Here is a 12,000-nt window from a genome sequence, read left to right on the forward strand (position 1 = left end):
TTGGAAGAATAATCTGTGCCCCCGGATTACAACTATAAGGCTCTACGTGAAGCAAGTGAGAAAGCCATCCCGTTGGCAACCATCTTTGTAATATCCAGCAAAGATTTCAAGAATTATTCAGCTGCTAATCTGATTTTTGCCATTAAGGAACAGTTCTCTTTTAAAACCTTTCTAAATATTTCCAAGCACATTCTCAATCTATTATTTGAAATTCCTGAATACTCTCTCTCAATATGCAGGGACCTGTGATGGCAGCTGTGGACAAGACGGAGGCATGGGGAAGAAAGGCAATGGCCATCCATAAAAGTAACCCAAAACCCAGACCCAAACACAGAACGCAGAGTTTGGTGAATTAGCTGCACAACTCAAGGCGGAGAAGGTGGTTTCCTATAGTACAATGTGTCCTGCAGAGGCAGCATTTAGCATTCTTTGTATAGCCATGCTAGACATGGATAGTGGTCAGAAAAGAAAGTTCACTTTGGTAAAATTATCATGACTGAGGGAATTGAGTGAGGAAAGGAGAATAGAGTGGAGTATGAAAGGAGGGGGATCTTTTAGAGCTATAGTTATTCTCTATCAATTAATCAATCAATCAAGTTCCAATCTTGTGCCACTGGGACAAAGTTAATCTTCAAAACTGATACTGCCACGGCCAGTGTGGAAATGTAGTTTATTACCTTCATAGCTGCGGGCAATATTTGAATGTTTGTTGACAACTGAGATGTATTTGCTATAAAGATGGATTGATGTCAATTAATCCTCCAATGATGTACCTCTTGGATAGAGAAAGGTCCAATCTGCCACCATTTGGAAAACGTAAAACAAGGCATGAGCCAGTATGTTGTGGTGCTGTGGCTTAGTTGGTTAAAGCGCCTGTCTAGTAAACAGGAGATCCTGAGTTCGAATCTCAGCAGTGCCTATTTTAGCTCTAGAATTGGAAAACTATCTTAAGTGACTCATCATTATTGCATCGAATCTACATCTCTTGCGTTATGGCACATAAATCACACAAGAACAACCACTATATATTAAATATATGTTGACTGAAAATTCATCAACCTAAAATTTGTATTTGCTTCTCTGGCAGTTTAAAAAGGAGATACTATATGTGTCTATCTTATTTACTTCACAGGGTCATTCTCAGTTTATTTGATCCCCTAGAATGTTTGATTAAACCTTCTTTTTTTTTCTTGTGAAAGCAAGGCCTTTTTCCCATCAACTTTCTCAAAGGGTTTTCCAAAGAAGACTTCTTCCAGGAGACATATAGCACAGAGACGTGCTTTGGAAGAATAATCTGTGCCCCCGGATTACAACTATAAGGCTCTACGTGAAGCAAGTGAGAAAGCCATCCCGTTGGCAACCATCTTTGTAATATCCAGCAAAGATTTCAAGAATTATTCAGCTGCTAATCTGATTTTTGCCATTAAGGAACAGTTCTCTTTTAAAACCTTTCTAAATATTTCCAAGCACATTCTCAATCTATTATTTGAAAGTCCTGAATACTCTCTCTCAATATGCTGGGACCTGTGATGGCAGCTGTGGACAAGACGGAGGCACGGGCAAGAAAGGCAATGGCCATCCATAAAAGTAACCAAAACCCAGACCCAAACACAGAACACAGAGTTTGGTGAATTAGCTGCACAACTCAAGGCGGAGAAGGTGGTTTCCTATAGTACAATGTGTCCTGCAGAGGCAGCATTTAGCATTCTTTGTATACATATGCTAGACATGGATAGTGGTCAGAAAAGAATGTTCACTTTGGTAAAATTATCATGACTGAGGGAATTGAGTGAGGAAAGGAGAATAGAGTGGAGTATGAAAGGAGGGGGATCTTTTAGAGCTATAGTTATCCTCTATCAATTAATCAATCAGTCAAGTTCCAATCTTGTGCCACTGGGACAAAGTTAATCTTCAAAACTGATACTGCCACGGCCAGTGTGGAAATGTAGTTTATTACCTTCATAGCTGCGGGCAATATTTGAATGTTTGTTGACAACTGAGATGTATTTGCTATAAAGATGGATTGATGTCAATTAATCCTCCAATGATGTATCTCATGGATAGAGAAAGGTCCAATCTGCCACCATTTGGAAAACGTAAAACAAGGCATGAGCCAGTATGTTGTGGTGCTGTGGCTTAGTTGGTTAAAGCGCCTGTCTAGTAAACAGGAGATCCTGAGTTCGAATCTCAGCAGTGCCTATTTTAGCTCTAGAATTGGAAAACTATCTTATGTGCCTCATCATTATTGCATCGAATCTACATCTCTTGCGTTATGGCACATAAATCACACAAGAACAATCACTATATATTAAATATATGTTGACTGAAAATTCATCAACCTAAAATTTGTATTTGCTTCTCTGGCAGTTTAAAAAGGAGATATTGGGGGGCGGGGCCTGACCTGCAAGCAGAGCAGTCGCATGGTGGATGAGCCCCCACCACACAGGCTGTTTATCGGGAAATACCAGCAGATCTCCTGCCTGAATTAATGCCGGGGTGCGCTACCCTTACTGGGGGCGCCCTGGTGAATCATCCGATACCGGACTCGAGTGTTCCCCGCAAGCGAGAACTCCAGGTGACAGGCTGCGGCCTACGGTGGCGGCCTAGCAAGCTTGGGACGGGAGAGGCGGCCGATCTCCCGACCCAGCAGCGCACCAAAGCAGCCGTTCCCACACAAGAGCCCCGTCACCCCCCCCTTGGACCGGCGGGGGTTATCCCGGTCCAAGCCTCGGAGGCAACTGGGAGAGCACAAGCCACTAGAGCTACTAGACCCTCCTGTGACTCACCTAAAATGGCGGCGAACGCGTGGCCCCCGGACCCCAGAGACACCCATCATGAGCTGGAGGACAAGCTGGATGCAATCTTCACGGCTTTCTGGAGACGGCTGGAGCGCAAGATTCGTGAGCGCCAGCAAGCTGCTACCCTCCAGGAGCCACAAGCCCAACCACGCTCCCGTCGCAAACACGTGGTTCTCAGGGTTAAGGGAGCTCGACAAAGACGGCGGCGGAGACGACCGCACTTTCCGGGTCGCAAAGCTACATGCCAGTACCCCGATGCAGTTGGGAATCAACACAGCCGAATAGCCACACACCTAAATCCCTGCTACCAGCCACGACCTGCTCTGAAGCTTCAGCAGTGCCTGCATCCCAAACCACTGACGCCACCTGGGAGCACCGAACAGACAACACTAAGCCTGCCATATGATTCTCCCAAGCCGGTATGCCTTCACCTACATGAGACACCTGGCCCAATCTTGAGACACTTGTGGCTGGACACTGGGATACCACAGCGGGGCGTAGGCTGATCTTGGGACAGAACCTTGGACTTGCAGTATCCTGCAGGGTGTCACAGTACTGCACCCATTGTTGTCGTATGATGTGGGGAGCATACTTCTTTATTCTAAATGGGGGTTGCACAGTCTGCCTATCATTGGGTCTTCTAGGGTTTCTATTCCCACTCTATTATTACCCTACGGTTATAATCTTGAATGCTTTACTTACAAAACAATAAATGGGTGTAGTTATGCTGGCTAGCAAGCACCATTTTATTGTTCTCTTATAATGTTCTCCGGTAATGCCATGCCTGATGCTCTTTGTGTTAGCAACGCACAACACTAGCATGTAACTATATCCTGACCTACTCAGCATGCATTCTTCTTGTTCTACTTAACTTTTACACTTCAACAGTTACTTATCCTGACCAAATCTTAAGATTAATAATGCTGTTGGACACCATATCATATCATTAATTGTTATAATGTTGTCACTAGACTTAACTAACTCGTAACTAGCTCATCTGAAAATCGTTTGACACATGCTGATCCACCATGTCATGTATTAATATAAAAACAGTGCATTTTTTCCTGATATTGTATGTTCCACCAATGCTTTATCTTGTTTTACCCTTAACAATGTCTACATGAAGCTGTTTGCATAATACTGCACTACAAAAATAAAGAATTAAAAAAAAAAAAAAAAAAAAAAAAAGGAGATATTATATGTGTCTATCTTATTTACTTCACAGGGTCATTCTCAGTTTATTTGATCCCCTAGAATGTTTGATTAAACCTTTTTTTTTCTTGTGAAAGCAAGGCCTTTTTCCCATCAACTTTCTCAAAGGGTTTTCCAAAGAAGACTTCTTCCAGGAGACATATAGCACAGAGACGTGCTTTGGAAGCATAATCTGTGCCCCCGGATTACAACTATAAGTCTCTACGTGAAGCAAGTGAGAAAGCCATCCCGTTGGCTACCCATCTTTTTAATATCCAGCAAACATTCCAAGAATTATTCAGCTGCTAATCTGATTTGGGCCATTAAGTAACAGTTCTCTTTTAAAACCTTTCTAAATATTTCCAAGCACATTCTCAATCTATTATTTGAAAGTCCTGAATACTCTCTCTCAATATGCAGGGACCTGTGATGGCAGCTGTGGACAAGACGGAGGCATGGGGAAGAAAGGCAATGGCCATCCATAAAAGTAACCCAAAACCCAGACCCAAACACAGAACGCAGAGTTTGGTGAATTAGCTGCACAACTCAAGGCGGAGAAGGTGGTTTCCTATAGTACAATGTGTCCTGCAGAGGCAGCATTTAGCATTCTTTGTATACCCATGCTAGACATGGATAGTGGTCAGAAAAGAAAGTTCACTTTGGTAAAATTATCATGACTGAGGGAATTGAGTGAGGAAAGGAGAATAGAGTGGAGTATGAAAGGAGGGGGATCTTTTAGAGCTATAGTTATCCTCTATCAATTAATCAATCAGTCAAGTTCCAATCTTGTGCCACTGGGACAAATTTAATCTTCAAAACTGATACTGCCACGGCCAGTGTGGAAATGTAGTTTATTACCTTCATAGCTGTGGGCAATATTTGAATGTTTGTTGACAACTGAGATGTATTTGCTATAAAGATGGATTGATGTCAATTAATCCTCCAATGATGTATCTCTTGGATAGAGAAAGGACCAATCTGCCACCATTTGGAAAACGTAAAACAAGGCATGAGCCAGTATGTTGTGGTGCTGTGGCTTAGTTGGTTAAAGCGCCTGTCTAGTAAACAGGAGATCCTGAGTTCGAATCTCAGCAGTGCCTATTTTAGCTCTAGAATTGAAAAACTATCTTATGTGCCTCATCATTATTGCACCGAATCTACATCTCTTGCATTATGGCACATAAATCACACAAGAACAACCACTATATATATTAAATATATGTTGACTGAAAATTCATCAACCTAAAATTTGTATTTGCTTCTCTGGCAGTTTAAAAAGGAGATACTATATGTGTCTATCTTATTTACTTCACAGGGTCATTCTCAGTTTATTTGATCCCCTAGAATGTTTGATTAAACCTTCTTTTTTTTTCTTGTGAAAGCAAGGCCTTTTTCCCATCAACTTTCTCAAAGGGTTTTCCAAAGAAGACTTCTTCCAGGAGACATATAGCACAGAGACGTGCTTTGGAAGAATAATCTGTGCCCCCGGATTACAACTATAAGGCTCTACGTGAAGCAAGTGAGAAAGCCATCCCGTTGGCAACCATCTTTGTAATATCCAGCAAAGATTTCAAGAATTATTCAGCTGCTAATCTGATTTTTGCCATTAAGGAACAGTTCTCTTTTAAAACCTTTCTAAATATTTCCAAGCACATTCTCAATCTATTATTTGAAAGTCCTGAATACTCTCTCTCAATATGCTGGGACCTGTGATGGCAGCTGTGGACAAGACGGAGGCACGGGGAAGAAAGGCAATGGCCATCCATAAAAGTAACCCAAAACCCAGACCCAAACACAGAACGCAGAGTTTGGTGAATTAGCTGCACAACTCAAGGCGGAGAAGGTGGTTTCCTATAGTACAATGTGTCCTGCAGAGGCAGCATTTAGCATTCTTTGTATACCCATGCTAGACATGGATAGTGGTCAGAAAAGAATGTTCACTTTGGTAAAATTATCATGACTGAGGGAATTGAGTGAGGAAAGGAGAATAGAGTGGAGTATGAAAGGAGGGGGATCTTTTAGAGCTATAGTTATCCTCTATCAATTAATCAATCAGTCAAGTTCCAATCTTGTGCCACTGGGACAAAGTTAATCTTCAAAACTGATACTGCCACGGCCAGTGTGGATATGTAGTTTATTACCTTCATAGCTGCGGGCAATATTTGAATGATTGTTGACAACTGAGATGTATTTGCTATAAAGATGGATTGATGTCAATTAATCCTCCAATGATGTATCTCATGGATAGAGAAAGGTCCAATCCGCCACCATTTGGAAAACGTAAAACAAGGCATGAGCAACTATGTTGTGGTGCTGTGGCTTAGTTGGTTAAAGCGCCTGTCTAGTAAACAGGAGGTCCTGAGTTCGAATCTCAGCAGTGCCTATTTTAGCTCTAGAATTGGAAAACTATCTTATGTGCCTCATCATTATTGCATCGAATCTACATCTCTTGCGTTATGGCACATAAATCACACAAGAACAACCACTATATATTAAATATATGTTGACTGAAAATTCATCAACCTAAAATTTGTATTTGCTTCTCTGGCAGTTTAAAAAGGAGAAACTATATGTGTCTATCTTATTTACTTCACAGGATCATTCTCAGTTTATTTGATCCCCTAGAATGTTTGATTAAACCTTCTTTTTTTTTCTTGTGAAAGCAAGGCCTTTTTTCCCATCAACTTTCTCAAAGGGTTTTCCAAAGAAGACTTCTTCCAGGAGACATATAGCACAGAGACGTGCTTTGGAAGAATAATCTGTGCCCCCGGATTACAACTATAAGGCTCTACGTGAAGCAAGTGAGAAAGCCATCCCGTTGGCAACCATCTTTGTAATATCCAGCAAAGATTTCAAGAATTATTCAGCTGCTAATCTGATTTTTGCCATTAAGGAACAGTTCTCTTTTAAAACCTTTCTAAATATATCCAAGCACATTCTCAATCTATTATTTGAAAGTCCTGAATACTCTCTCTCAATATGCTGGGACCTGTGATGGCAGCTGTGGACAAGACGGAGGCACGGGGAAGAAAGGCAATGGCCATCCATAAAAGTAACCAAAACCCAGACCCAAACACAGAACGCAGAGTTTGGTGAATTAGCTGCACAACTCAAGGCGGAGAAGGTGGTTTCCTATAGTACAATGTGTCCTGCAGAGGCAGCATTTAGCATTCTTTGTATACCCATGCTAGACATGGATAGTGGTCAGAAAAGAAAGTTCACTTTGGTAAAATTATCATGACTGAGGGAATTGAGTGAGGAAAGGAGAATAGAGTGGAGTATGAATGGAGGGGGATCTTTTAGAGCTATAGTTATCCTCTATCAATTAATCAATCAGTCAAGTTCCAATCTTGTGCCACTGGGACAAAGTTAATCTTCAAAACTGATACTGCCACGGCCAGTGTGGAAATGTAGTTTATTACCTTCATAGCTGCGGGCAATATTTGAATGTTTGTTGACAACTGAGATGTATTTGCTATAAAGATGGATTGATGTCAATTAATCCTCCAATGATGTATCTCTTGGATAGAGAAAGGTCCAATCTGCCACCATTTGGAAAACGTAAAACAAGGCATGAGCCAGTATGTTGTGGTGCTGTGGCTTAGTTGGTTAAAGCGCCTGTCTAGTAAACAGGAGGTCCTGAGTTCGAATCTCAGCAGTGCCTATTTTAGCTCTAGAATTGGAAAACTATCTTATGTGCCTCATCATTATTGCATCGAATCTACATCTCTTGCGTTATGGCACATAAATCACACAAGAACAACCACTATATATTAAATATATGTTGACTGAAAATTCATCAACCTAAAATTTGTATTTGCTTCTCTGGCAGTTTAAAAAGGAGAAACTATATGTGTCTATCTTATTTACTTCACAGGATCATTCTCAGTTTATTTGATCCCCTAGAATGTTTGATTAAACCTTCTTTTTTTTTCTTGTGAAAGCAAGGCCTTTTTCCCATCAACTTTCTCAAAGGGTTTTCCAAAGAAGACTTCTTCCAGGAGACATATAGCACAGAGACGTGCTTTGGAAGAATAATCTGTGCCCCCGGATTACAACTATAAGGCTCTACGTGAACTAAGTGAGAAAGCCATCCCGTTGGCAACCATCTTTGTAATATCCAGCAAAGATTTCAAGAATTATTCAGCTGCTAATCTGATTTTTGCCATTAAGGAACAGTTCTCTTTTAAAACCTTTCTAAATATATCCAAGCACATTCTCAATCTATTATTTGAAAGTCCTGAATACGCTCTCTCAATATGCTGGGACCTGTGATGGCAGCTGTGGACAAGACGGAGGCACGGGGAAGAAAGGCAATGGCCATCCATAAAAGTAACCAAAACCCAGACCCAAACACAGAACGCAGAGTTTGGTGAATTAGCTGCACAACTCAAGGCGGAGAAGGTGGTTTCCTATAGTACAATGTGTCCTGCAGAGGCAGCATTTAGCATTCTTTGTATACCCATGCTAGACATGGATAGTGGTCAGAAAAGAAAGTTCACTTTGGTAAAATTATCATGACTGAGGGAATTGAGTGAGGAAAGGAGAATAGAGTGGAGTATGAAAGGCGGGGGATCTTTTAGAGCTATAGTTATCCTCTATCAATTAATCAATCAGTCAAGTTCCAATCTTGTGCCACTGGGACAAAGTTAATCTTCAAAACTGATACTGCCACGGCCAGTGTGGAAATGTAGTTTATTACCTTCATAGCTGCGGGCAATATTTGAATGTTTGTTGACAACTGAGATGTATTTGCTATAAAGATGGATTGATGTCAATTAATCCTCCAATGATGTACCTTTTGGATAGAGAAAGGTCCAATCTGCCACCGTTTGGAAAACGTAAAACAAGGCATGAGCCAGTATGTTGTGGTGCTGTGGCTTAGTTGGTTAAAGCTCCTGTCTAGTAAACAGGAGATCCTGAGTTCGAATCTCAGCAGTGCCTATTTTAGCTCTAGAATTGGAAAACTATCTTAAGTGCCTCATCATTATTGCATCGAATCTACATCTCTTGCGTTATGGCACATAAATCACACAAGAACAACCACTATATATTAAATATATGTTGACTGAAAATTCATCAACCTAAAATTTGTATTTGCTTCTCTGGCAGTTTAAAAAGGAGATACTATATGTGTCTATCTTATTTACTTCACAGGGTCATTCTCAGTTTATTTGATCCCCTAGAATGTTTGATTAAACCTTCTTTTTTTTTCTTGTGAAAGCAAGGCCTTTTTCCCATCAACTTTCTCAAAGGGTTTTCCAAAGAAGACTTCTTCCAGGAGACATATAGCACAGAGACGTGCTTTGGAAGCATAATCTGTGCCCCCGGATTACAACTATAAGTCTCTACGTGAAGCAAGTGAGAAAGCCATCCCGTTGGCTACCCATCTTTTTAATATCCAGCAAACATTCCAAGAATTATTCAGCTGCTAATCTGATTTGGGCCATTAAGTAACAGTTCTCTTTTAAAACCTTTCTAAATATTTCCAAGCACATTCTCAATCTATTATTTGAAAGTCCTGAATACTCTCTCTCAATATGCAGGGACCTGTGATGGCAACTGTGGACAAGACGGAGGCATGGGGAAGAAAGGCAATGGCCATCCATGAAAGTAACCCAAATCCCAGACCCAAACACAGAACGCAGAGTTTGGTGAATTAGCTGCACAACTCAAGGCGGAGAAGGTGGTTTCCTATAGTACAATGTGTCCTGCAGAGGCAGCATTTAGCATTCTTTGTATACCCATGTTAGACATGGATAGCGGTCAGAAAAGAAAGTTCACTTTGGTAAAATTATCATGACTGAGGGAATTGAGTGAGGAAAGGAGAATAGAGTGGAGTATGAAAGGAGGGGGATCTTTTAGAGCTATAGTTATCCTCTATCAATTAATCAATCATTCAAGTTCCAATCTTGTGCCACTGGGACAAAGTTAATCTTCAAAACTGATACTGCCACGGCCAGTGTGGAAATGTAGTTTATTACCTTCATAGCTGGGGGCAATATTTGAATGTTTGTTGACAACTGAGATGTATTTGCTATAAAGATGGATTGATGTCAATTAATCCTCCGATGATGTATTTCTTGGATAGAGAAAGGTCCAATCTGCCACCATTTGGAAAACGTAAAACAAGGCATGAGCCAGTATGTTGTGGTGCTTTGGCTTAGTTGGTTAAAGCGCCTGTCTAGTAAACAGGAGATCCTGAGTTCACATTTCAGCAGTGCCTATTTTAGCTCTAGAATTGGAAAACTATCTTATGTTAAAAAGTAAATTTGGGGCATGCAAATCTTATCTGAGAGTGAAATAGAAACGTCAAATACTGTGGTTACATCGCAATTTGAAAAATTCACATTTCTTTGGTGCTAAAAAGTAAATTTGGGTCGTGCACTTCATATCTGACAGTCAAATAGAACCGTCAAATACTGCTGTGACATAGCAGTTTTACTAATTCAAATTTTTGTTGGTGCTAAAAAATGTATTTGGGGTGTGCACTTCATATCTGAGAGTCAAATAGAACCGTCAAATACTGCTGCGACATAGCAGTTTGACTAATTCACATTTGTTTGGTGCTAAAAATTAAATTTGGGGCATGCAATTCATATCTGAGAGTCAAATAGAACCGTCAAATACTGCTGCGACATAGCAGTTTGACTAATTCACATTTGTTTGGTGCTAAAAATTTAATTTGGGGCATGCACTTCATATCTGAGAGTCAAATAGAACCGTCAAATACTGCTGTGACATTGCAGTTTGACTAATTCACATTTCTTTGGTGCTAAAGGGTGGGAACAAGTGAGGAAGATCATGGGTAGATTTTGGCCGATCCTCTCACAGGACCCCCAATTAGGGGGTGTTGTGACACCACGGGTATGTCTGACAGCACGCAGGGGGAAAAAAACTTAAAGAGGTACTGGTACCAAGTCATTTCGTAACCAAAAGGGAAAGTACGAACTGGTTAACAGTACAAGGCACTTACAAGTGTGGTCATTGTGTTGCCTGTCGACAAATGGCGAAAGAATCAAAAATACTAACCAATTCATCCGGGAAAGAGGTGTGCAGACCTAGACAATTTTTCAATTGTAATACCAAAGGGGTCGTGTATCTCCTTATATGTGAGGAACTTTATCTGACACATATTTAGGGGCAAGACGCTGGTTGGAAGGTTTTCAAGAGCACTGTTATCTGAATCTAGGCTATTATGCCTCTCTTTAACCGTTTACCAAATTATCCAGCTCCCCCCTGTTCGGGGGCTCTCTAACTGTCGGCACGGGTACATCGATATTTGGTGAGATATTGGGCCACTCTGCTTAATAACCACTTTCACTGCCAAGTAGCAGGAGCAATGCTATGATTGAATCATGATATCGGTGATTGAAGGGACCACAATCATAATTGTAATTGACCAAATATTGGTGAAGGTTCTGTTATCTACAGTAACGTCTTACACTTGAAGGTGGGAGTTACCATCTCGTAATTGAGATTACACAAACCGAGTATGGATGGTACGAGTACCCCTTGATCTGCACTGCGGCAGAGAGGGGGTTAACACTTACATAAGGTTCCTTCATCTCCTCTCTGCCAATTAATGCACAACATGTTTTCAGGGGGTGGGGCCTAGTCCCACATCTGGAAGTTGGCTGGAACCGGGTCCACACGCCCCCACTCCGGATTGGTTGCAAAATCCTTTAAATCTGACTCCAGGTCGGGCAGCAATTCACTATGCCTCAGACGAAGGTGCTGTAGAAGCGCCGAAACGCGCGTCAGGCTCCAGGACAGGCTTATATGATCCTTTGAGTTTAGTAGCCGTTTAGCAGCCTCGAGGTTCTAGGGGGACATTGGGTTACTAGGTCAAGGGCCATTTTGAATATACAGCTCAGATACAGGGCTCCGTCGCTCGCACCTATACCTCTGCACCACGCATACTGCAATCGATATGTGGGCATTATGTCTCCAGATGTATAGGAGATCTGTGCTCCTTATCGGTCATAGGTAGAGGCTTTGCCCCCACAAT

The 12,000-nt window shown here is 41.3% G+C and overlaps 6 non-coding genes across 6 annotated transcripts; all 6 read left to right on the plus strand.

The window, feature by feature from the left end:
* Positions 1-845: 845 nt before the first annotated feature.
* Positions 846-919, plus strand: TRNAT-AGU (transfer RNA threonine (anticodon AGU)). The gene has a single exon. It is a non-coding gene; the product is annotated as a tRNA-Thr (tRNA).
* A 1,206-nt stretch (positions 920-2,125) lies between these two features.
* Positions 2,126-2,199, plus strand: TRNAT-AGU (transfer RNA threonine (anticodon AGU)). The gene has a single exon. It is a non-coding gene; the product is annotated as a tRNA-Thr (tRNA).
* A 2,816-nt stretch (positions 2,200-5,015) lies between these two features.
* Positions 5,016-5,089, plus strand: TRNAT-AGU (transfer RNA threonine (anticodon AGU)). Its single transcript has one exon. It is a non-coding gene; the product is annotated as a tRNA-Thr (tRNA).
* Positions 5,090-6,298: 1,209 nt separating this feature from the next.
* On the plus strand, positions 6,299-6,372 carry TRNAT-AGU (transfer RNA threonine (anticodon AGU)). Its single transcript has one exon. It is a non-coding gene; the product is annotated as a tRNA-Thr (tRNA).
* Positions 6,373-7,579: 1,207 nt separating this feature from the next.
* On the plus strand, positions 7,580-7,653 carry TRNAT-AGU (transfer RNA threonine (anticodon AGU)). The gene has a single exon. It is a non-coding gene; the product is annotated as a tRNA-Thr (tRNA).
* A 1,206-nt stretch (positions 7,654-8,859) lies between these two features.
* Positions 8,860-8,933, plus strand: TRNAT-AGU (transfer RNA threonine (anticodon AGU)). Its single transcript has one exon. It is a non-coding gene; the product is annotated as a tRNA-Thr (tRNA).
* Positions 8,934-12,000: the final 3,067 nt, after the last annotated feature.

The sequence above is a fragment of the Pelobates fuscus genome, chromosome 3 (assembly GCF_036172605.1).
Source record: "Pelobates fuscus isolate aPelFus1 chromosome 3, aPelFus1.pri, whole genome shotgun sequence".
NCBI classification, from domain to species: Eukaryota; Metazoa; Chordata; class Amphibia; order Anura; family Pelobatidae; genus Pelobates; species Pelobates fuscus.